A 23,857-nucleotide genomic window follows, 5' to 3' on the forward strand; every position below is an offset into this window, starting at 1 on the left:
CACACTGGCAATTCACCTCTTCAACTTCCCGCACACCTCCGTAATACACTGCCCCACTCGCACAGGCCCAATCGCGTGTAGGATTTCTCGCGCACCCCTGAAATCCACGTACCCAGGCCAATCGCGTGTAGAATTTCTCGCGCACCCCTGAAATCCACGTACCCAGGCCAATCGCGTGTAGATTTTCTCGCGCACCCCTGAAATCCACGTACCCAGGCCAATCGCGTGTAGTATTTCACGCGCACCCCTGAAATCCACGTACCCAGCCCAATCGCGTGTAGAATTTCTCGCGCACCCCTGAAATCCACGTACCCAGCCCAATCGCGTGTAGAATTTCTCGTGCACCCCTGAAATCCACGTACCCAGCCCAATCGCGTGTAGAATTTCTCGCGCACCCCTGAAATCCACGTACCCAGGCCAATCGCGTGTAGAATTTCTCGCGCACCCCTGAAATCCACGTACCCAGCCCAATCGCGTGTAGATTTTCTCGCGCACCCCTGAAATCCACGTACCCAGCCCAATCGCGTGTAGAATTTCTCGCGCACCCCTGAAATCCACGCGTACCCAGCTGTTACAATCGTTCGTCCTGCTCTCCCCGATACTAGTGCAAATCCAGCTCCCTCGCACCGTCTCAGGCATTCCACGCACTTGGCACTCGGACACAAATAACCCACAAAGCCAGAAGTGGGGTTGTAAAAGTGCTGTAATGTTAACACACACACCAGGCTCTGGAGGGCTGCATCGACTCTGCCCCCTCCCAGGCCTGGCTCATACTTATGTACAATGCAAAGCTACATATTAATCTCCTCCCATTAGCCGTACGTATTCATAACAATAGTTCATTTCGCCGAAGAAAAGGCAATCAAGTACATTTCGTAACTTCAGATTGTCTTTGCAAGTCAGGCTCTTATCAACCTTGGGACTTGAGCCAGCAGCATCCGAACTGTGTACATTCTCGAAGGGAGGGCTGTTCATGCCCGTCTCTGAGGCCTGCGGCATTCCACAGCTAGCTGGGCTGGTTGTGCTCTGGTGGTTCTCTGCGGCATCTGCTTTCATGGCTGTTAGATGTTTAGGCCAGACCTTATGTCAAATCATTAGGCCAGTGTTCCTGCTTCAGATGTGATGTATCTCGAACCAAAAGAAAGTGCAGAATCAGAAATGTACCACGTAACATGTGCCCACTTTTTTTTCATCTCTTCTTATTTTATCTATCAATCACTAACGAAAACCCTTGCACAACTTCTACATAAGCACATTGTAATAAAACTATTCTTACTCAATAAAGAAGCAGAAAAATAACAAAAAACATTACCAAACTAAGACAGCTTATTTATGTCTTTACTCATCTAAAGCCCTTCACTGTACTGTATTGCATAAACACTGCCACCTATTAACCTCAGCCATAATCTACAGTGCATCTAAAACAAACATAACTACATGTCCCGCCCTTTCTAGCTCTGAGCATCCCTGTCACTCTCACATTCAGCAACACCACATACATGTGCCTGTCATGTTTGTTTGCACTGTCCAAGTCAAACTCTCCCTTACTTTCCAATAGATAGTAACCCTCTAGTACCTCCCATTCCCTAGGTGCACCCGCAGTCAGTGTCAGCAGCCACTTGTCAGTGCTTGTCATATTTTTCCCAAGTAGCATCTTCCATGGTGAATACCTGGTCGCTGAAAACTCTCTCAGCAGTCCATGGAGAACAAATGACAGCCAGTCTTGCCACTGTGTGTCTTTCTCATCCATCTGTTTGAACTGCTCCTTCTTGGGCACCTCTTTCTGTTTGTTCTTCCATTGAGCCACACAAATGTCCATGTGCTCCTGCCACTCATCTTTTGCTGTGGGCCCCCAGGCCCTCTCTGTCGGGCACTGAAATGCATTGTCTTGCCCTTTCTCTGCACTGAGAAGCTTAATCATTAGTTCATCCTCTGCTTTCCAAATACCCAGGAGGCGCTCACATTTCCTTTGATCCTGCTTCTTGCTCTTCTGTAAGATAATCTCCACCACTTCAAGCTGTGGCCCCTCCATCAAATGACACTCCTTATCTTCTATGGATGCCATTAGCTCTGGCTGTGGATCATTGTCAGGTGCCACGGGCCACTCTCGCTCAGATGCAGTTACCATCTTTCTTCCCAGATGCAGCACCACTGATTGTGCTTCACCATGCTTTGCTCTTTCCCCCCCAAACACTATTAAGTGACGCTGACACTGACCACCAACTTCATATGTGGGCCTGTCAATGTGCTTCTCTGGTGCACATGCCCTGAAAGCCTCTTGTTGTGATTTGACATTCTCTGGCATGTATTCGCTTGACACTACACCTTTCACTATCATCTTGTTCAATTCCTTGTCTAAGGTGCACACTGCACAGTCACCTGTCCTTCTGAAATTCAGTTTATTTATTGCCCCTTTGTCTGGACATGCCTTCCCCCATTTTGTCAGGACCCCGTTTGCCAAATAAGTGATTGCATCTCTCTCTTCCAAAATGTCCTCCCTCCGGTATCTTCCCCCACTTCCTTCCCTTTCTCGGAAATACATAGAGCCATCCCCACAGCGTTGTGCGTCATCCACCCCAACCCCCAAAGGCACTGGTGCTGGCACCTCACATTCCTGCCCCTCTTTGTGTCCTCTCTCCTCCCCCTCCTTTACTAACACTGTTTTTTTCATTTTCAGCCATGCGTCATCAGCTGCATTCAGAATGTCTGCCCACCCCTTGGCGGATCTTAACCTTTCCTCCACATTCCCTTCAACCGCCCTCCTTATCTCTACTAGCAGCTGCCATCTTGTGCCGATCATGAACTTTTGTGTAAGCATTACTTCAAAATCTGAGCGTCTCTGATCACTCTGTACCTTTTCTTGTGATTCAGCACTTCCTCCCTTGTCCATTCCCTTCACCACCCTTTGTAACTGATGTTCGTGGGCAGCCCCAAACTCCTTCTTCCTTTGTACCGACTGGGGGATCACATCCCAATTGTGCAACATGCTCTTCAGCCTTTCCAGCACAGCCCTTGCCCCCGACTTATATGACAGATCTTCACCCGCCTCTTGCCTTGTCAGTGGACCGGCATCTGCCATGTTGCCACTGAAACTGTATTCTGTAATCTGTATTCTTTAATCTCTTTTATTCCTCTTTTATTCCTCTTTTTATTCCTCTTTTACTCAACCTTCAGACAGACCTCCCACTCTGTGCCCTCTACAGCATCGACCCTACACCCACTCTCCACGCCCCGGTGCTCTGACTGTATTACAGGTGCCTAAGAATGCTCTGCCCTATCTTTGTATTATTCCTAGAGTCCCTGAAAACTCCAAATTCCCCAAATTCCACTACCGCAACATGCAACAGGGTCCGCGAAAATGTTTTCACTTACCCGTTGTATTGCTGTTATCTCTGTGCACTTGATGAACAGAAGAGCTCCCGGGTTTCGGCACCATATGTTACAATCGTTCGTCCTGCTCTCCCCGATACTAGTGCAAATCCAGCTCCCTCGCACCGTCTCAGGCATTCCACGCACTTGGCACTCGGACACAAATAACCCACAAAGCCAGAAGTGGGGTTGTAAAAGTGCTGTAATGTTAACACACACACCAGGCTCTGGAGGGCTGCATCGACTCTGCCCCCTCCCAGGCCTGGCTCATACTTATGTACAATGCAAAGCTACATATTAATCTCCTCCCATTAGCCGTACGTATTCATAACAATAGTTCATTTCGCCGAAGAAAAGGCAATCAAGTACATTTCGTAACTTCAGATTGTCTTTGCAAGTCAGGCTCTTATCAACCTTGGGACTTGAGCCAGCAGCATCCGAACTGTGTACATTCTCGAAGGGAGGGCTGTTCATGCCCGTCTCTGAGGCCTGCGGCATTCCACAGCTAGCTGGGCTGGTTGTGCTCTGGTGGTTCTCTGCGACATCTGCTTTCATGGCTGTTAGATGTTTAGGCCAGTCCTTATGTCAAATCATTAGGCCAGTGTTCCTGCTTCAGATGTGATGTATCTCGAACCAAAAGAAAGTGCAGAATCAGAAATGTACCACGTAACACCAGCCCAATCGCGTGTAGAATTTCTCGCGCACCCCTGAAATCCACGTACCCAGGCCAATCGCATGTAGAATTTCTCGCGCACCCCTGAAATCCACGTACCCAGGCCAATCGCGTGTAGTATTTCTCGCGCACCCCTGAAATCCACGTACCCAGGCCAATCGCGTGTAGAATTTCTCGCGCACCCCTGAAATCCACGTACCCAGCCCAATCGCGTGTAGGATTTCTCGCGCACCCCTGTAATACACGTACCCAGGCCAATCGCGTGTAGAATTTCTCGCGCACCCCTGAAATCCACGTACCCAGCCCAATCGCGTGTAGATTTTCTCGCGCACCCCTGTAATACACGTACCCAGGCCAATCGCGTGTAGATTTTCTCGCACACCCCTGAAATACACGCTCCCCGCTCTGCGTTTGCTGCTGCCCTTTGCGCTGGATTGGGGATTTTGATGGCTTTTCCCTGCGCAAGGGGCGTTCTTGGGGGCGTAACTGACACTGCTGCAGGGTCGCTGCGCCACTCTGCGCCACGGCTGGTTGTGGATGTTGGAATCCATGAATACGCTGTGCGCCTGAATGTGTTTCGGCGCACGCGGCTGGCGCAGACTACCGCACGCGCACACTGTGCGCCAGCCGCGTGCGCCACTTGTGCGCCGAATTCTATGAATTGGCCCCTAAGAGTCACAGTGGCAGGTTCTCCATGAGTTGTAGGAGTTTCAGAAGCCACCGCAGCAAAGAGATCATGAATAGCTGTGGATAGTTCCGATGCTGTAGCAACTGGGAGAGTGGGTGCCATAGAAGAACCAGCGGACAGTGACGCACCTGAGACTGATAGAGTAGAGTCTGGTAGTCTTAGTGCTGCAGAGGCGCCAGCAAGAACAACCGGAGCTGTAGTCCCAAAAGAAAAGTTGTTATCTGACTTAGCAACAGGTTCTGTCCTTGCAGGCAGAGGGGAAGGGGGTGCTTCTGCTGCGAAAAGAGTGATGTGAGATGCTGCAACAGTAGCAGATTTAGAAGTATTAGCAGGAGGAGCAGCAGAGATTGGGCTAGCAGATGCAGTAACAGGTAATAAGACAGATGTGGGGTCATGATTGGGTAGGCGTCCTGAAGGCTGATCTTCAAAGTCTGGTGTGCTCAAATTACTTGGTGGGTCTGGGGTATAGACTGATGGAAAGGCTGGATTCCAGGCAGGTACCGGGTATTGTTCAGGATTGGAATCATGGTCTAGAGTACCAGAACCTGAGTTACTGTGGTTGGAAAGTGAAAGAGCTGTGTCAGACTTTAGAAGGGATGCATATGCTAAATTTAGGTTTTCCATCTGCTTGGTATAAATCTGTATCCTTTTCTGCGTGGCAATTCCAGGCCTTACCATGTCGATCTCTAAAGACAGTATTTCGGGTGTAGGACATTGTGTCAAAAGGTCTGGAATATTGTGTCCCTTCATATAATTTTTACTATGTAAATAAACAAAGTCATCATAGAGATCTTCGGTCTTTCTTTTAAGGCGTAGGAGTTTTTCTTGTAGCAGGTATGTATCATTAGCCTGATCTAAAGCTTCAGAATCTGGTGTGGCCGAAAATTCGGTTGTAGCAATGGGAAGACTGACCTTAAGGTTATTGTGGTTGGTAGACACTGGGCAAGTATTAAGACCACCGATGGTCAGTATTGGTCTTTTGTACCCAGGACTAGGTGAACTAACCTCAGGATACATAATACCGTGTCCTGTCAAATGAGGGTTACCAGTAGACTGGGGAGCTTGCCAAGCAGATCTTGAACATATCACTCTAGCAACAGCGTACTCTGGTTTAGAGACCCCCACAATGAGTGCAATATCCTTGGCTGTAACAGTGTTAGAAAAATTATCAGGCTCAGGAGTGTCTTTCACTGTTTGGGCTAACAAGATCTGTAAGAATTCATTATCTTGCTGTAGCTCTTCAACCGATAAGGACTGCGGATCATAGTCGCAAATGTCATAATAGTTATACATGGAAGAAAGATCAGCAAGCCAGTGAGTGTAGTACCGTGCTTGTAAATCTTTGTTTACTAAGGCAAGACTGTTCCTTAGACTAAGGTTCTTGTTTGCTGTCTTTAGGGAAAGTATAGATTTTTGCAAAGGTTTCTTAACCCGAAAGGAAAGCATCCTTGGTCTGTGTGTGCCTTTCCTGCCTATGGAACAAGACATTTTTGGCTCTTGCATTCTGTCAAGGATGGCACTCTATTAAGAGTGGCACAGGACACCCAGAAAGGGTTTGGGTGGTTGTGCCAAAATAAAGTGGACAGATGAGTACACACACAACAGAAAGGAAAGAGAACGAAGAGTAGGCAAGTGTAGCAAGGAAAAAGGTACAGAATGAATTCCCTCTTGGGGTGTATGCAGATATAGGAAAAGAGTATTCCACGAACCTTAGGAAATACTCTAGCCTTCTGCACAGTTTGCTATAACAGAGGCCCACGCTGTTTGCTCATGGCTTGGAACAGCAGCTATGGGTGTCTGTAATGTAGAAACGAGACAAGGGAAGGGGCAGAGGTTGACTGATGGGAACCAACAGACAAGCTCTGTACAAAAGGGTCTACAAACAGTACAAGAGAAGATACAGACAAATCCAGGAAAAGGAGGTTGATAGCAAACTAGCAGAAGGAAATGAAGGGAAAGTCGTGTAACAGGATTGGATAACAGAGGACAGTAAGGAACAAGGTTGAGAGCTCAGAGGAGCAGGAAAGCAATGAGCAAGCCCACAGGAGCAGGGCTGTAAGGTAGAGAGCCCAGAGGGAAAGGGCTTTGGGCAGCAGAGTAAAGCAAGCTGCACGGCAAGAAACCCAGAAGGGCCGGGCAGCAAGGAGTGAGCCCTGAGGGGCAGGGCCGCTGACCGTAGAAGGTTGCAGAGGACTGTAGAGGGCTGCTAGGCCGAGAACCCAGCGGAAAAAGGTAGGTAGTAGGCAGCGGAGCGTGATAAGCTGCAAAGTATGAAGCCCAGAGGACAAGGGCTGTAGGCAGCCGGAGTGAGGCAGGCTGCAGAGCAGGGAGCCCAGAGGACAAGGGCTGTAGGCAGCCGGAGTGAGGCAGGCTGCAAAGCAGGGAGCCCAGAGGACAAGGGCTGTAGGCAGCCGGAGTGAGGCAGGCTGCAGAGCAGGGAGCCCAGAGGACAAGGGCTGAGGCTGGAAAGCAGCAGAGCGTGATCAGTTGCAATGTAGAGAGCCCGGCAGGGCAAGGGCGGAGGCTGGAAGGCAGCAGAGCGTGATCGGCTGCAATGTGGAGAGCCCGGCAGGGCAAGGGCGGAGGCTGGAAGGCAGCAGAGCGTGATCGGCTGCAATGTGGAGAGCCCGGCAGGGAAAGGGCGGAGGCTGGAAGGCAGCAGAGCGTGATCAGCTGCAAGGCAGGAGCCTGGAAGAGCAGGGCTGAGGCAGAGAGCCCAAAAGGCTAGGGCTGTAGGCAGCAGGGTGTAGCAGGCTGCAAGGCAGGACGCCGAGAGGAGCAGGGCTGAGGCAGGGAGCCCAAAAGGCTAGGGCTATAGGCAGCAGGGTGTAGCAGACTGCAAGGCAGGAGCCCTCCAGGGCACTGGAACAAAAAGCAGGTGAAAGCAGGAAACAGCATACAAAGATTGTAGCTCGAAGCAAAAAGGGTGCCGGAAGGACACTCAATGCAAGAGACTGAGCTCTCGCAGGCAGCAGCCTTTAAACTGCCCAGACCAGCACAGAGGCAGGCTAATTGGTTGCACCTGGCTCAGCACACCTGCAGACAATCGGCCACCTCCCTCTCTGTTCCTGAGCTGGTGGAAGCAGAGCAAATCCCTAGGGCTTCTGGGGATTGTAGTTCTGATGAAGAAAAATAGGAATAGCCAGGAATAGATGGTTATAGCCAAGTGCATTATGGTAAGTGTAGTTTTCTGGGAAAAATAAAAAAGCACCAAAGTATTGCAAATGGGAAATAAAGTCCAAATAGTGAATAGCGGTTGATCCAGGAGTTTTCTGTAGATAAATGAATAACAATTAGTCCATATTGATCGCCAATGTATGCGCCCATGGCGCAGGCATGACAATATATCCCTGGGAAACACCACATGTAGAGAGTGTGATGGAGGAGAGGAAGGACCCAAGTTCAACCTGGGAAAGTCGGTCCAAGAAGAAAGAGGATATACACGCCAGAGCCTGGTCCATGATGGCCAGGGTAACTTGGAGATGGGTGATCAGGATGTTGTGGTTCACTGTGTCAAAGGCAGAAGAAAGTTCAAGAAGGATGAGGACAGAGGGAGAGCTAGAGTCCAGGTTAGAGAGCAGGTTGTCACGGGTGTTCAGGAGAGCAGTTTCCATGCTTCTGGCTGCTCTAAAGCCAGACGGATGGTCATGGAGACAACCAACAGATTCAATTTGGAGGGTTAGTTGGGAGAGACACAATTTCTGACTGAGCTTTCCCAGAAAAGGAGTAATAGAAATTGGGCAATAGATGGCTGGGATGGAGGGGTAGGCAGAAGGCTTTTGAGCAGGAGGTGCACAAAGGAGTGCTTGAGAGGAGAGGGGGAAAACTCCATTGGCGAAGGACTGGCAGCAGAGATCAGCCAAGGCTGGAACTAGAGAGTCAATGATGTCCTTAATGGTTCTGGAGGGGCAGGGAGACACCTGTTTGGATGAGACTTTCATAACCCCGGACTTGTCTGGATACCTTATCAGATAGGACAGCAGAGAGGGAGACGAGGAGTAGGGGAGAAGGGGTGGCCAAGGAGGGCCTGAGAGAGGTAGAGGGAGGGAGGAGAGCATATGAAAGTGAGGACAGGATGTCCTGAGTTTTTGTGGTGAAATGAGAGACTAGGGCCAAACAGAGGGCCTGGGTGGGTGTGGTAGAGGAGGATACTGCAGTAGGATTGGCCAGTTCCTTGCATATTTTCAAAAGTTTGGCTGTGTGGTCAGATACCGCGTAGATGCAGGTTTAAATGTAGACTCTTTTTTAGAGAGGATAGAGAATCTATATTTCCTTTGAAGTAGGCAGCAGGCCAGTTTGTCAGAGGGTGAACCTGAAGCTCCCAATTACCGTTCAGCTGCTCTGCACTTGCATTTCAGGGCAGCCAGGTCGGAGTCATACCAAGAATTCCACTTTTTGTCAGACTTCAGGTGCATCCTCATGACAGGGGCAAGGAAGTCAAAAGTGTGACAGATGGAAACGTGAAAGTTCAAAAGGCCTGTGTCAGGATGGGAGTCAGCCGCAGGAGTAGGTGGAGGATAGTAGGTAGAGGCAAAGGCTGCCACTGACGCTTGCTTCATGGGTTGGATGACCATGAAGGAGGTTGCCAGTCCTGGGTGGGCCATAGCCAGGGGAACAGAAAGCTTCAAGTGAGAAGAGAGAAGAAAGTGATCAGTCCAGGAGGGAGGAGTAGTGAGAGGGTTAGAGAGAGGGATGTCAGAGGTAATGAGAGCATAGAAGGTGTGACCAGCAGAGTAGGTTGGACCAGAGGGTAGAATGGAAGGAGTGAGAGAGTTGCAAAGGTTGCAGAAAAGTCCTGATGAGTCAGCAGAGTCCAGGTGGATGTTGAGATCCCCAAGGAGAAGAAGGTTGGAGGTAGAGGAGAGGAGGGAAGTGAGGTCAGCCCATTCAACGAGGAAGAGGGTGGCATGGCCAGGTGGCTGGTGGAAGGTGGCCAGCATCAGAGAGGAGCCCGGAGAAACAGAGAGTCTGAAGACCAGGCATTCAAAGGAGGAGAAGTCTTGAGTGGGAATGATGGAGACAGGAATTCACTCAGAAAAGATAATGGTCACTACGCCTCCAGGCCTGTTGGGCCTGGGCTCGGAGAGGATCTTGTAGCCCTCAGGGAGAAGTGTGTCAAAACATGTGATGGAGCTGGCCTTAAACCATGTCTCAGTAAGGGCAAGAACATTGAGATACAGTGGTTCAAGGAGGTGGCAGATGCCGGAGGAGTGTTTGACAGCAGAGTGACAGTTAAGAGTAAGGTGGTGGATAAATTGCCACTTTTGAACTACTTTGGGGGAGGGGTACAGGGAACAGGGTTCCCCATTGGAAGTGGCAGAGGAGCCTGGGAGGTGAAGGGAGGAGGAGGCAGAGGATCCAAGGAAGAAGTGGGTAGCAGAGGGGCTGGAGAGGTGAAGGCTAAGGAGGTGGGGTAGCCAGGAGATAGGCATCAGGCAAGGGGTACCGAGGGGCAGAGGACAAGGGAGGCAAGGAAGCCAGGAGAGTCTAGGCTGGCAAGGGAGCCAGAGTAGTGGAGGGTTGGGGTGGAAAGGGAACCATGGAGGAAGATGCAATGGATCCAGTGTAGCGGAGGTAGAGGTGGAAAGGTAGCCAGAGTAGAGGAGGGAGGGGGTGGCAAGGAAGGCATGGATGTGTTTGGCGAGGGAGCAAGAGAAGCAGAGGGAGGAAGTGGCAAGGATACAAGAGTAGCAGAGGGAGGGGGTGGCAAGTGAGTCAGGAAGGACAATGGCAAGGACGCCAGGGTGAGGGAAGAAGGTGGCCAAGGGGCCAGCGCAGAGGTAGCAAGGGTGGCAGAAGGAAGGAAGTTCATGAGGCAATGGAGGCACCTATTGAAATGTAAAAGTTTGGGCTGAGGCCCTGGTACCAGGATGGTACCATTAGGATAGACATTAATGATGACTCTGGAGGAACGGAAGGAGGCTAAGATGACCTCCCAGTGTGTGCCACCATTAATGGGTGAGGAAGAGTAAGGAGACATCAGAGCAACCATATGAAGGGTGAAAGAACGACAAAGAGTATGTCAGTGAGAGTCTCGCTGGCGTAAGCACTGACATAGGTGTCAGCGATGGGAAGGCCCGGGTTGGAGACCAGTGTGCCCTTCTTAAGCTTCTTCCTGTCAGACTTAGTAAGAGGAGAAGGATAGGAGATAGAGAAGCAATTAGAGAAGATGTGGAATAAGAGAGGACCATAGTTGGTGGGGGAGAGTGTAGAAGAGGCACTTTGCAAGGCTGAGCAACTGAGGTGCAAGGGATGGGTATGATGGGAGGGGGGAGAGAGAACAAAGGGGAACGCAGGGATACAAAGGGATATACAAATACAGGGAACAGGCTAAGAATAGTAGGGTAACAGTAGGGTAACAAAACTAGAACAGAGTATAGACAACAACAGAAAAGTACATGCAATGAATAGCAACAGTTGGAGCCGGCTCAGCGCACCCTAGGAAAAGCTAATCATGAGAACAGAACTGTAGCCCAATACAAACTGAAAGGTAAAGTAGTAGCAGGGGTCCACAAGTGTTCAACTACAAGGAAAAGGCAGTGGGTGCAAGAGAAGTGCAAGAAAACAGTATTAGGAGTGAAAAAACAGAGTAGGGCTAACTTGGAGACAGGGGAGTCTAGCGGATGCATGGGACACAGTGCAAGGTAAAAAAACATATTGGAAAGGAAAGTACACACGAGGAAGGGCAGTTTAGTAGAACGCAGAAATGGCTGCTTCCCCCCACCCACACCTTTCGTACCTTGTGGTTGCTGCTGGTCGAAGGCTGTGCTGCATGCTCGCACTTTTTGATTCCAATACACGTTCCGACCCCTTCATCGCCAAACACCTGTGTCACTCGACACTGCAGCCTTGCCCTGTGAGTTACCTTTCTAACCAGTATTCTCATTGACTTTTTACCTGCAGTACTCTCATGTGCCTTCATTGCAGTCTCTATCTCACCCTTACTCTCTTCCTCCATTTCTATCTCCTTGCCTCCCATGCCTGTTTCTTTCGCACCACCATCTATCTCTCTTTCCTTCTTCAATCTCATTCTAATTACCCTCTTCATCTTACTTTCTTGTCTTTTATTGATACAATTCTATAGAAATTAGTTGTATGCATCTGCTCTCTTTTTTAATAATGTTCTGGCACACCCAAGAGCTCTTCCAGTTGCTGCAGTCCTTTCTGTGCTATTTAACACCCTTGTATGAGGAACTTCCCTGTGCTCATTCATTGTGTGTTAGAAAACCATTGGGCAGGGCACCTTCCCTTTGTCAAATTACTTTTCAACAATATACCAAAACTTTTAAAAAGGGTCTCCTTTTATTGATTAACGTTCCTTTCTCCAGTTTCTGTATGACTGCTCTGTACACACTTATAGGGTACCTTTAGAAAATGCTCCTCTATTACTAATAAAGATACCTACAATGTTTAAATGGGATACAAATCAGAGGGGGGGTTGGGCACTAATGTGTGCTTATATAATTTGTGTTACCAGAGCCTGAAAAGTGTCTGGCATACCCCTAAGATCCAAAATAGCTAATAAAACCTTAAAAAGGGGAGTGGCCAGTGTAATTTAAAAAAAAATATCTAATGGGGCCAATCATACCTATATATGTGCAATGAAAGGGGACAAATGCAAGTGTGAAAAATGTGCTCAAAATATGGTTAACCATACATACATTTCAACCAAAACAAAAATATTCAAAAACATAGACACCCTCCAATTAAAAAAAACAGGGGTTCATACACCCCACAATCACATACATCCCAAATCAAAGGTGCCCCAAGGGCACCACCTCAACATAACATATGACAACATTCAAATTAATTTCCTCTTTAAAAACCATCCAATCTCAAATTCCTTCAACTGGTGTTGTTACCCCAGCCTAAAAGTGACATCCCCTGACAAAGAAACACCATTATTACTCATATATCGAATAAAAAACCTTAATAAAGGAAGTCAGTTCAATGAGTCCTGGCTCTGGGGCAATATTTAGATGCGAGTGGTACTGAGCCCCTGCTCATTTAAAACCCTCAATTAATAATAATACATGTTTTCAAAATATGTCATCAAACCATTCTAATACTGTCTCTACTGACAATGTCAGTCCAAAACCACTTTGCTATTATAAGCAACATTTTGCTTCATCCTGATATAAATTAAACATTACAAACCTTAAAAAACGATCTTTGTTCAACTATCTACACTAATTATATACATGCACACATACATTTGGGGGCCGATTCATGGAACAAACGTGTGCCGAAAATCCATGCGCAAGCAGGCGCAAGGGAGCGCGAGCGTGAGAAATGCAGCGCATGCGCACGCGTGCGATTCAAGGAAGATGCTGCGCGTGCTTCGCGCTGTCTGTGCGCCCAATCCAGCCATGGCGCATGCAGGCATACACGGCGTGCGCTACGCGCACAGCAAAAGCGCAAATAGTGCGGCGCACACAACCAAAGTGGGCGGAACAGTGGGCGTAACACGAACGGGGAACAACGCGTGAAAAAGAAGGCGTAACTGGGGAAGTACTGCAGGGAACTACACGGAACGCCCACACGCACGCGAACAACCCGTATTCATGGATCCGAATACGGGAAACCCGCGCACGGCAAAAGACGCACACAGGCGTCAGCGCGTCCGCCATACGAAGGCAGGCGGAAGCGTCCCCGCGCACAGTACAAAAGTGCGCGCAAACAACAAACACGTATATACAGCTACGATGAATGCCCCATTTGTCGCAGCACTGATCGTGGGACACCGCAGGAGGAGGAGAATAGCCAGGGCACACATTTTCGCACCACGGACAAGCCTTTTTGGGATGCCTGACGACCAGGTCTATGGCAGGTATAGGTTTCCACCCCACATCATCCTAGACCTGGTCAGGGAGTGGGAAGATGACCTTACATCCCCCACCCTTTGCTCCCAAGCATTGAGCCCCTTGGAGAAGGTGCTCAATGTCCTGCATTTTTTGGCCACTGGGTCATTTCAGCGGACTACTGCCATAGTGGGGGGGGTCTCACAGGCCACGCAGTCACGCTGCCTACACCAGGTACTGGCAATCATGACAGCGCGCCCCTCAGTCCGCAGGCACATATACATGCCCAGAACACCTGCAGAAAGGCAGGCTGTTGTCCAGGATTTTTTCAGGGTGGCACACTTCCCCAAAGTGATCGGTGCCATAGATTGCACCCATGTGGCCCTACGTCCACCTAGGGCCACTGAGCACATCTACCGAAACCGCAAGCACTGGCATTCCATCAATGTACAGGTGGTATGCGATGCAAAGGGAATCATCACCTCTGTCTATGCAAACTACCCTGGCTCCACCCATGACAGTTTCATATACAGAATGTCCGCCCTGAGCCGGGCCCTGGAAGCTGGGCAGCATGGCGACACATGGCTCCTAGGTGAGTACAAATGCCCTTGCACATGCATGCAAGTCACACACAGACAAATACCCAAACCCTAATAATTTCAACTATTATCACCTCCCCACTGGACAGTGCCTACCCTCTGAGCAACCACATGATGACGCCAATCCGGAACCCCACCACACCACCCCAGGTAAGATACAACGCCGCCCATATTGCAACCAGGGCCATAGTGGAGCGCACATTCGGAGTGCTCAAGTCACGTTTCCGCTCCCATGACCGCTCTGGCGGGCAACTACTCTATGCACCACCAGTAGTGTGCAGGATCATTGTGGCAGCATGTGTCCTGCACAATGTTGCAACACGGCAGGGCGTCCCGTTGGACATGGTGGTGCCCCCACATCCCCAACCACAGGCACAGGCGTTGCCCATGGTAGGGGACAGGGCACGTGGTGAGGAAGCCCAGACCCAGCTTGTGGCCACATTTTTCACCTAAACTCCCACCCCTGCAGAGTGCACACAGGCCTGGCACATACCAGGTGACAATCGATGATGACAAAGAGACAGTCAACTGTCACAACCCTACCACCCTGAGATAGTTGCCATGGAAGTACCACATTGTCTGCATCCCTAGCTACTTAAACACAATCTATCCTGTGTGACCAAAAGGCACACATATGACATATGACATGATATGGCCTATGCACAAGTATTTCAAGGTGCGATGAGGCAGGGAGGGGGGAACAAGGGAAGACAGACAACGGTACTACTAGGCCAGGTGTCATTTAGATTGTGCAAGTGCAGGGGTAGGGGGAAGGGAAAAGTGCAAGGGGAAGGGGAGGGGGGGAGTGCAGTACAGGGGAAGTAGACCAAAAAACAAATATATAGGTCAGCTGGTGGACACTGCAAAGGTATGTGCAGACAAGTGCTGGGAAAGGGGGGCTGTAGGGATAGAGAGACAGTACTGCAGTGCAGGGGTTGCCAGGGAGGCAGTGCAAGTGGAGAGTGGCTGGGCCAGGGACCGAGGTCGGTGAGAGTGGCCCAGTTGCAGATCCAGTGCATTTCCAGTGAAGAATTCCGCAAGGGAGAGGCAGAGAGAAAGCAGAAGCAAAGAGGAAGGTCCTGAGGTGCTTCCCGAACCGGAGATGGTTCCCCTCAAGTTCAAGTGATGCAGGAAGGCTGTTCCAGAGGGAGGGCCCTGCCGCAGAGGGAGATCTACCCCAGCTACTTGCTCTGAGAAGCGGATGACCCTGACATGCAAGGTGTGCATCACACACACCTGCAAAACAGGCCATGGCCATCACTGTTATGTCACTCAAACCCTCCCAAACCACAACATGACATGGCAAGCAATACCCATACACCAACACAGTAACAATAAGGTACACATTGCCATGTCCAAAATGTACAGTGGCATCAGACAATGATGCCTGACCTGGAATCAGATGAAATGACTGACCAACAACCTCCCACCCAAAATAAGTTATTTCCAAATGCATTACAAGAGTTGTAGACGTAACATAAGAATGAATGCCTGTCTGCATGCACATTGTGCATTGCAAAATCAACACTGCAGCTTCTGTGTGCTGTGTCCTACTCCTGCAACACACTGCTCAGCGCACATCACAGTGACCAGCCATTGTGTGTGATGCACACCCTGAGCATCACATCTAAGCGACAGACCACATAAAAAAGCAAATTAGGCATGTACAGGATCCATAATTGGTCACAGAACATGTGCTGCAGGGACACAGTGGCCACCAGAAGGCAAAGAGTGTACACGTGGATATGCAAGGGTGGGAGTACATGTAGTGCATCAGAGTGCAAGTGTGTGGGTCTGCAAGGACATGCACTCAACATATGGATGTGCACTCAAGTGACCATCAGTGTTCTCTACACATCACATGTGAACATTCACCATGTGTACACCCCAGAATGTCAAACCACAACTATCCCCTTTCTCCTGAAAGGTAAACACAACACATGAACAGGCATTGATCAGCACAACACAACATGTACATAGGATACCACCATTACAATGTCAGAGTTCCCATCACACTGCAGGGCAAGGCAACTATCAACAACAACCCCCCCTCCCTCACAAATGACCATGACCCACTGAACAACTGCACCTGGGTCATGGAGCCTTCAACCCTCAATTCCACCTGCCACAGGATCACCTTTACCCTTCGTCATCATCTCCCACCTTGTGTGTAAAAAGGTGCCTGCACCCTCAGAATCCACACTCATTTTCAAAATCACAAAATCCAAGGCATAAAAACGAACCCGAACACCCTCCAGTAGATGACTTGACGTAGCAGTACCTCACAAAGGCCAAGTACTACCAGAATGATGCAACAACCAAGGTAGCACAGTACAACAATGTCACAACAGGATGTAAACCATGTGTGGTACATAACATAGGATGATGCACCATGAACGGATGTGTACTGTCACAGGTCCCGTGTACAGGCGCGGGAGTGTCACGAAACAACCACCCCCACCGTGTCCCGGGTGCCTGCAAGGTCAAACTCACACAGGCCCCTGAGACCCTGGTGGGGAAGGAGGTTCAGGGATATGCAGTCGGGGCAGGTGTTGGCACACTGGATAACTGGAATGAGTGGCAGGAGAGGGGAGGAGGAATGACACATGAAAGTAGGGAATGCACGAAAATGTACTACCTGCATGAACACATACACAATCCAAACAAACTTGGACATCATTGTCATTGCCTTCTGTAGTCCAGGCTTAGGAGTGGTACGAACCAACCACCCCCTCTAGGATTTTGGCCCCTGCAAGTTCGGGGCTTATACAGGCATCCACAACCCCAGCGGGGAAAGAGGGTTAGGGAACCTTGCTTGGATAGGTACGGGAAGCAGGAACACCGGGTAGAGGGTACAGGGTTCAAAATTGAATAGGATTCCGCGTGATTAGGGGGAAAAAAACATACCAAATTGAATCACACATACATCCATGCATTAGTGCACCCCCCAGCAAGCCTATGCAGAGCAGTTTGAAAGAAAAACAACAAGACACTTAGCTCTGGTTTTGAGTGCTGGCCTCCTGCCTGCGCACTCTCAGGTCCGGTTACAGGAGCACTGCAATGCTGCAAAGAGAGCCACAGTCAACAACCTGTATGTGCCAATTACACAAAAACACACCACCAAACATGCTCATAGCAACAAACTACTCTACAAACAGACAATCTGGTGAAGATGCTTCGTACCCATATATAACATTACCCCTGTGACGGGTCATACACAGTCAATGCAGTAAGTCAGCCGCCGGTGGGTGCGTGGCAAATGGAACACCAATGTGTCACAATTCACACAACATGCAATGTTCCCTGGGTAAGCAGACAGACCCATATAGCAAGCCATGACTTCAGAGCAATTTGCATACCACCATGACCGAAACAAAGTTGGCAGTGCATTCATCATAAAGTACATGGAAATGAAATGCACTGCACCCGAGTATGTCCCTTGCTGTATGTCCCTGTGAGCTGCCCCTTTCCATGTCTCGGAAGGCTACATGGTTGATACAAGTGCCTCAATGGACCTTGGTGTACCAGAGGGCATGTGCCACTGCCCCTGCAGGTGTCCCAGACAACCTTACAATCAACAGCCATCAGTCCACCAACACATCTGAGCTGCATTGTGTGCTTCAACACCAATATTCGTCCAAGCTCACCCTCAATGCTGTGACTCTGCCTGCATGTGCAACTCGCCTGGTGCAAGCTTTGCTGTGTTGTGGCCCCCCTGTGCTGCTCAACTTGCCTGGAGTTCCTTGGAACACGTCAGCAGTTCTAGGATGTAGGTCTGCAATCCCTGTGCCTCTGCTTGTGCACACATGTGCATGTGGGCACCAACAAACGTGTCCAGAATTCCGTCATCCAATGGGCCATGTCTGCTGGCTAAGGTGCTCTGGAGGCTCATCCCCCTGCAGAAAGGGCATGGAACACATGATTAATGCTTCAAAGTCATCTGTGTGTGTCTCATCAGGCATCTCATTACTTGACCATGTCAGAGAGTCACAGCATAAATCACACCATCAGTCCGTCTTTCACATCCAAAGTGTGTAACACTATCTACAGTATGAATTGCAACAAGCACGTGTACAGTAAAGATAAGAAACACACTACATAATGCATAGCAATGAATGTACACATTAATCATGAAACACCCCATCTAGCAAAAGCTGAACAGTGGACAATAACACCAAAATCATCCCCACTAGGAGTGTAAACACAAGTCACACAGCACCAGATATGACAGTGCAAGGCCCTTGTGTAAAAGTTTGTGACATCGAACCATCCTTGCGAGCCCATGGACAAGGGAGGCAGGAGTGGCATATGTGAGTCAAGGACCCCAAGCAGCAAACACATACACAAGACAAGCCTGAAGGGCCCAGCTGGAACAGACAGTGGATGCCTTCAAAAGCCACAAAGCACTGCACCGTCACATGAAAGCACAATAGACGGGGAATTTTAAACTATAGTAACTATTAACTAATTACACTAACTATGGAAAACCTACATTACCTAATTAAACTAACTATCAAACAGAAACTTAACTAACTAAACTAAAAGAAACATCAAAAATAGCCACATATGACCCGGGGGGGAGGGGAGGCACCCAGGAGGGGGGAGGTACAGGGTGCTGCTCAACATCCACATGCGATGATGCTGAGCCAAAAAAAACCCCTCCATGGGCTCAACGCCTGCACAGCCCGACCTATGTGGGAGATAGATGGTCGTCCGAGTCTGGCTCATCCTGTAAAGGAGGACGTGGCACAGTAGCCTGGACACGCCTAGCCGCAGCTTGCCCCTCGTCGGCAGCAAGTCTGCCGGACGGGTGAGCCTGGTTCTGTGTGGCGATGTGATGTAGGTCTGCATGCAGAACCTCACGTGATACACGTGCTTCCTCTTGCAAGGTAGCACGTGTAACACAGAGTTCCTCCTGCAAGGCCTGGCTGGACAACCTCTGCACCTACCAGCAAGCCTGTAGCTCAGCCGAGATGGTACGCTCAAGCTGTGCAAACCTCTCCTCTGCCTGCTGCCTCTGGGACATCATAAGGACACCCAGAGTAGATCTGAGGGAAGCATACTCCTCCCTCAGGGCATCCAGGTGCGTCTCTGCGTGATCAGCAATTGCTTGACGCAGAGACAACATTTCAGCCTGGCGTGCCCTGTCTGAGGCCGCCATGCCCAGCCTGAGCGAGCGGGCCGTGGACCGTGCCGCCTGCTGCTGGAGAAGCACCTGCCTAGCAGGGGGAGAACAGATCGGGCCACACACTCCATGCTCTCAGCGATGTTCTCCATTGCTGCCCCCTGCCGTTCTGAATTGGCAGTCATGTCTTGCTCCCACTCAGTATACTGCGGTTGCGCGCGGTGACCGCGTTGCCGGGCTTGACCCCTGTGGGACCCAAGGACCGGGGGTCCTCGCTGTGTTGGCACCGCCCACGGCTGCACGACTACATGCCCCCGTCGACATGATGTCCCAGGCGCATCAGTGACTGGTGTGGAGGGTGACCCTGCATCCCGATCCACCACGGGCGGAGGAACCAAGACTGTCTGATCCCTCAGTGCAGGTGTTGCAGACAGAGTAGTGTCCACATCAGAATCACTCACCCCTGACACATGGACTTGATGCTCATCCAACTCAACATGGACGTCAGAGTCGTCATCAAGGCTGGACTCATAGGCAGCCAGAGACAAGATGGACTGCAGCACTTGGGGGTTTTCGTGGCCTACCACCCCACGACCCCCACTAGTACCGGGTTGATGTAGTGGTAACAACCCTGTGTCTGGCATGACAACACCATCCTCCACCTCCATTGCATCATCACCTGAAAAATAGAGAGAAAAAAGGTCACTACACATGTCAGAAGCACACAACACACACACACACCAACAGCAAACGCATCAGGCAGACATGTGACACACAACATATAACCTGCATGCTGGGTCAACTTTGAATTGCTTCTGTGATCAGACCTGTTGAAAGGTGGCAGTTTCCATGGAAGTGGGTCTATGCAGTGCAGAAAATGTGTGCGCCACTCACTACCTACATGTACAAGGACTCCATGGTATGTGCCAGGAAATGTGAAGGCAGTGCAATGTCAAATTCAGACATCACGTGAATTGTGCATTGTGCATTCAATGTGTACCATATCTAGAAGCCAAGCACCCCTCCACCCAGTACCAAAGCAGGGATGCCTAGCATGGTATCAAAAGGCTGACCATACACCTGTGTATTGACAGGCAGTGTTGACTTGCATCAACAGCTGAATGTGATTCAAGTGACAACACTGCAAATGATGCAGGGACAGTAAGCAGGACACATGATGAAAACTCTGGATTCCGCCCATGTGTGAAGAAGACACAACAACAGTTGGACAGAGTCATTGGCCATTGAACAGGCTGAGGCCTGTGAGCCACACAGATTGTCAGACCCTAAACATGTGTGCAACGCAGGAATGAGCCACAGTTGACATGGGAAGGCTGATGAGATGGCAGGCAATGTATGTAACCAAGGACTTGTATTACAGTGATCATCCAGTCAAGGACACATAGGGGCATGCATGCAATGCACATGGAGCATGAATGGGGACTCATGTCCCTGCGGGAGATCTGACCTATGCACAGTACAAGTGAGATACCCTGCATCAAGTACTAAGGCTGTACCACACGGCATATGTTTGGCAGATTCTACGCTGGAAGTTAGCATCTACACAGGACGCATGAACAAGAAAGTACACATTGGCAAGATTGAAGAACACCAGTGCAAAGGTGGAACTGGGGTGCAGAGTGGTGGAGGAGGGGCAAGGGAGCATGCCTACATGGAGTCCCCGCATGCAGGCAGAGGAGACATGCATGACGGAAGCATTGCATTACTTACACATCAGAACCATGTACACGTCACATGTAGCGGCAATCATGCACAACACATCCCACAAGTGAAGCACACACGTCCTCAACAAACACGCATCAACACTCACTGGACTGGGCATCAAAGTCCAGCATCTCTCCCACTCCTTCGACCAATTCAGGTGGTATGAACTCTGCAACGAGTGCCTCATGCGGAGTGAGCTCTTCCTCCTCTGGTGCAGGCCCACCGCCAGTCACCAGAGTCAAGTTGTAATTAGAGGCACGCTTAGCCTTAGTGCTGCGTTTGATGTCATTCCAACGCTTTTTGCACTCTTGCGCCGTGTGCACCTCATGGCTGAATGAACTGACATGTTCCGCAACATGCTTCCAGTGGGTGTCACGTTGGGCAGCCGTAGTCTGACTATTGGCACCCACTAGCATGTCACGGCTGTGGCACCGCACGTAGTCCACGAGGAAGTCCAGTTCCTGCTTACAGAAAGGCTTCTTCCTCAACGTGCAGGAGGTCGTGGCTGTGTGTGGGGTCCCAGCCTGTGCTGCAGGTGCAACCTTCCTCCTCTTGGACTGTGGCGCAGACCCTGGCTGGCTAATGCCGCCCTGACCAGTATGGCCAGTGGGTTCAGTGGATTGAGCCAAGGGAGTGGCAGGCGGAGGGATGACCAAAGGCCTGACTTGTGTCAGTGGCAGCTGGGTGCCCACTAATGGACCCTGCGCAGCAACACCAGCTGTGGCAGGGTCATTGACCGCAACGTTCCTGGTTGGCTGACTCACAACCGGGGTGCTGTTGGGTGCATCTGCCCCTGCACTTGCCAAAACCCGGCTGTTTGGGGCAGCAGATGACATGACTGCCCCAGGGACATGTGTCTTGGTCTGAGCAGCCCGGCCTGCCCCTATGGTTTCCCCCCTGGTCTGTTGGAGATCTACCAAGGGCTCTTCAAGTGCCAACACAGCCTGCGCTGGCAGACCCCGAGCCTGGGTGGCGGTGTCCTCAGCTGCACCTGCAGCTACCACTACCCTTCAGCCCGTGGCAGTTGATGGAACGGACTGCAGGGTCACACGGGCGCCAGTGCCAGATGCAGAAGCTGCATCCCCCGGAACCACAGGGGGTGGTGGCATGACTGCACCAACACATGGTACAACATTGTGCTCAAGTGGCGCACCCCTGCCTCTTCCCCCTCTGTGGCCGCCCTGGACACCCTGGAGTCCCCCTACTCCCTGGTCACCACAGCCACGTCCCCGACCACGCCCGCCACGAGGAGGACGCCCAGCTGAGGTGCCCCTCACCTTTGGTGGCCTCCCAAACATGGCACAGATGGAGTGGTGCCAATGGGAGGTGTACACCACAATTGACCTAGGCAATTGGGGTGAAGGGGGTGGGAAGCAAGATGTTAACAGCCCCCCTGCACCTGCAAGGCTGTATGTGACCCCGGTGATGTAGCGATGGGTCACGCAATGCTCAGGCACCCCAAAACTGCAGTAAAACCGTGCACGCAACCCTGCAGCCTACGTGCGTGGATTCAACCTCCCGCAGTATCCGGTGGCACCCAGTAACACGAATAACGCGTACGCGTGGGACACGCAGGCTACTTTGACATTGAAAATGGGTGCGATACACAGGGGCACCCGCAGTGGGAAAAAGAGCGTGTGCGACTCACCGTCTGACTAGCGCGATGCAGAAAAACAAGCGTAGCCAATACCCCCACCAAAAGAAGAGATACGTCCTTGATAGCTGTGAAGTTGTGATGGCGCGCGAAACAACAGGAAGCAGCAACACACGTCGGTCTCCACGAAAGGCACGTACAGCGAACTGCTGGGCCCGCTCACCTTTAACCCGTGCTGAGGGAAACGCACGCGCGCGTCATGTCACTTACGCGCATGGGCCCTTTCCCCGTATTACACGCGGACGTGCAGTTTTTCACGCGCGCTGAAATGGCCATGCATGCCGGTGCGCGTCACGTCACAGGGGCGCTTGCGCTTGAGGGGCCTTCTGTCCAATGAAATTGCGTATGCGTGCAGACGTGCTTACGCACTAAGGGCCTTTCCTCGAATTACACGCTGATGTGCCAAATTTTCATGTGCCAAATCACTCCGTATCAAGCTGGCCACCCGTAAGCACACGGAAGACCACGCTCCTGCCCAGAAGGCCGAACTACTGCCCCCCAGAGCCCCGTGCACGCTCCCAACTGCCATCTGCTGCTGCCTGACTGCCTGCTGCCCATGTGCCCTGCCATTTGCTGCCTGCACATCAGCCAGGGGTGCTGTTGCTGTGACCACCCCTGCTGGAACCGAAGACTCCCGACTGGGATTCCATCGCTCCACAGCCCAGCCCCAGGACCCACTTGCCCACCCACTCCTGCCTCTCGGGTTGTCATGTCGAGCACTGCAACATCTGACACCACTGACAACCCCAGACCGGAGAGGCAGAGGGGCACCAGCTTCAGTGCCAGGGAAGTTGGTGTCCTGGTGGAGCAAGTCTTGGGGCAATATGATGCCCTCTTCGGAAGTTCCCGCGCCGACAAGGAAGGACGGACTCGGATCTGGACTGACATTGTGACTGCCATCAACGGGGAGGGGGTGGCAGTCCGCGACTTCCAACATGTCAAAAAGCGCTGGGAGGACTTCAGGTCCAGGACCCTGAGCAAGGCCCGGCGCCTCTTGAAGGCAGCGGATGCCAAGGGGCGCCGGGGCCACTTGTCGGAAGATCAAATGAGGGTCCTGGAACGCATATCCTCAGCGCTTCACGTCCAGGTCCTTGAGAGGCAGACCCGTCTGGAGTCGAGCGGTAAGTGTACATGCATCCTGATTGTGAGCTGTGCGTATGGTGATGTTTCAGTAGTGTGCAGGTTGCACATCTGTTTGTATGGGGTTGAGTATAGGTGGGGGT

Source organism: Ambystoma mexicanum, chromosome 8, assembly GCF_040938575.1.
Source record: "Ambystoma mexicanum isolate Mex_15411 chromosome 8, UKY_AmexF1_1, whole genome shotgun sequence".
Lineage (NCBI taxonomy): Eukaryota > Metazoa > Chordata > Amphibia > Caudata > Ambystomatidae > Ambystoma > Ambystoma mexicanum.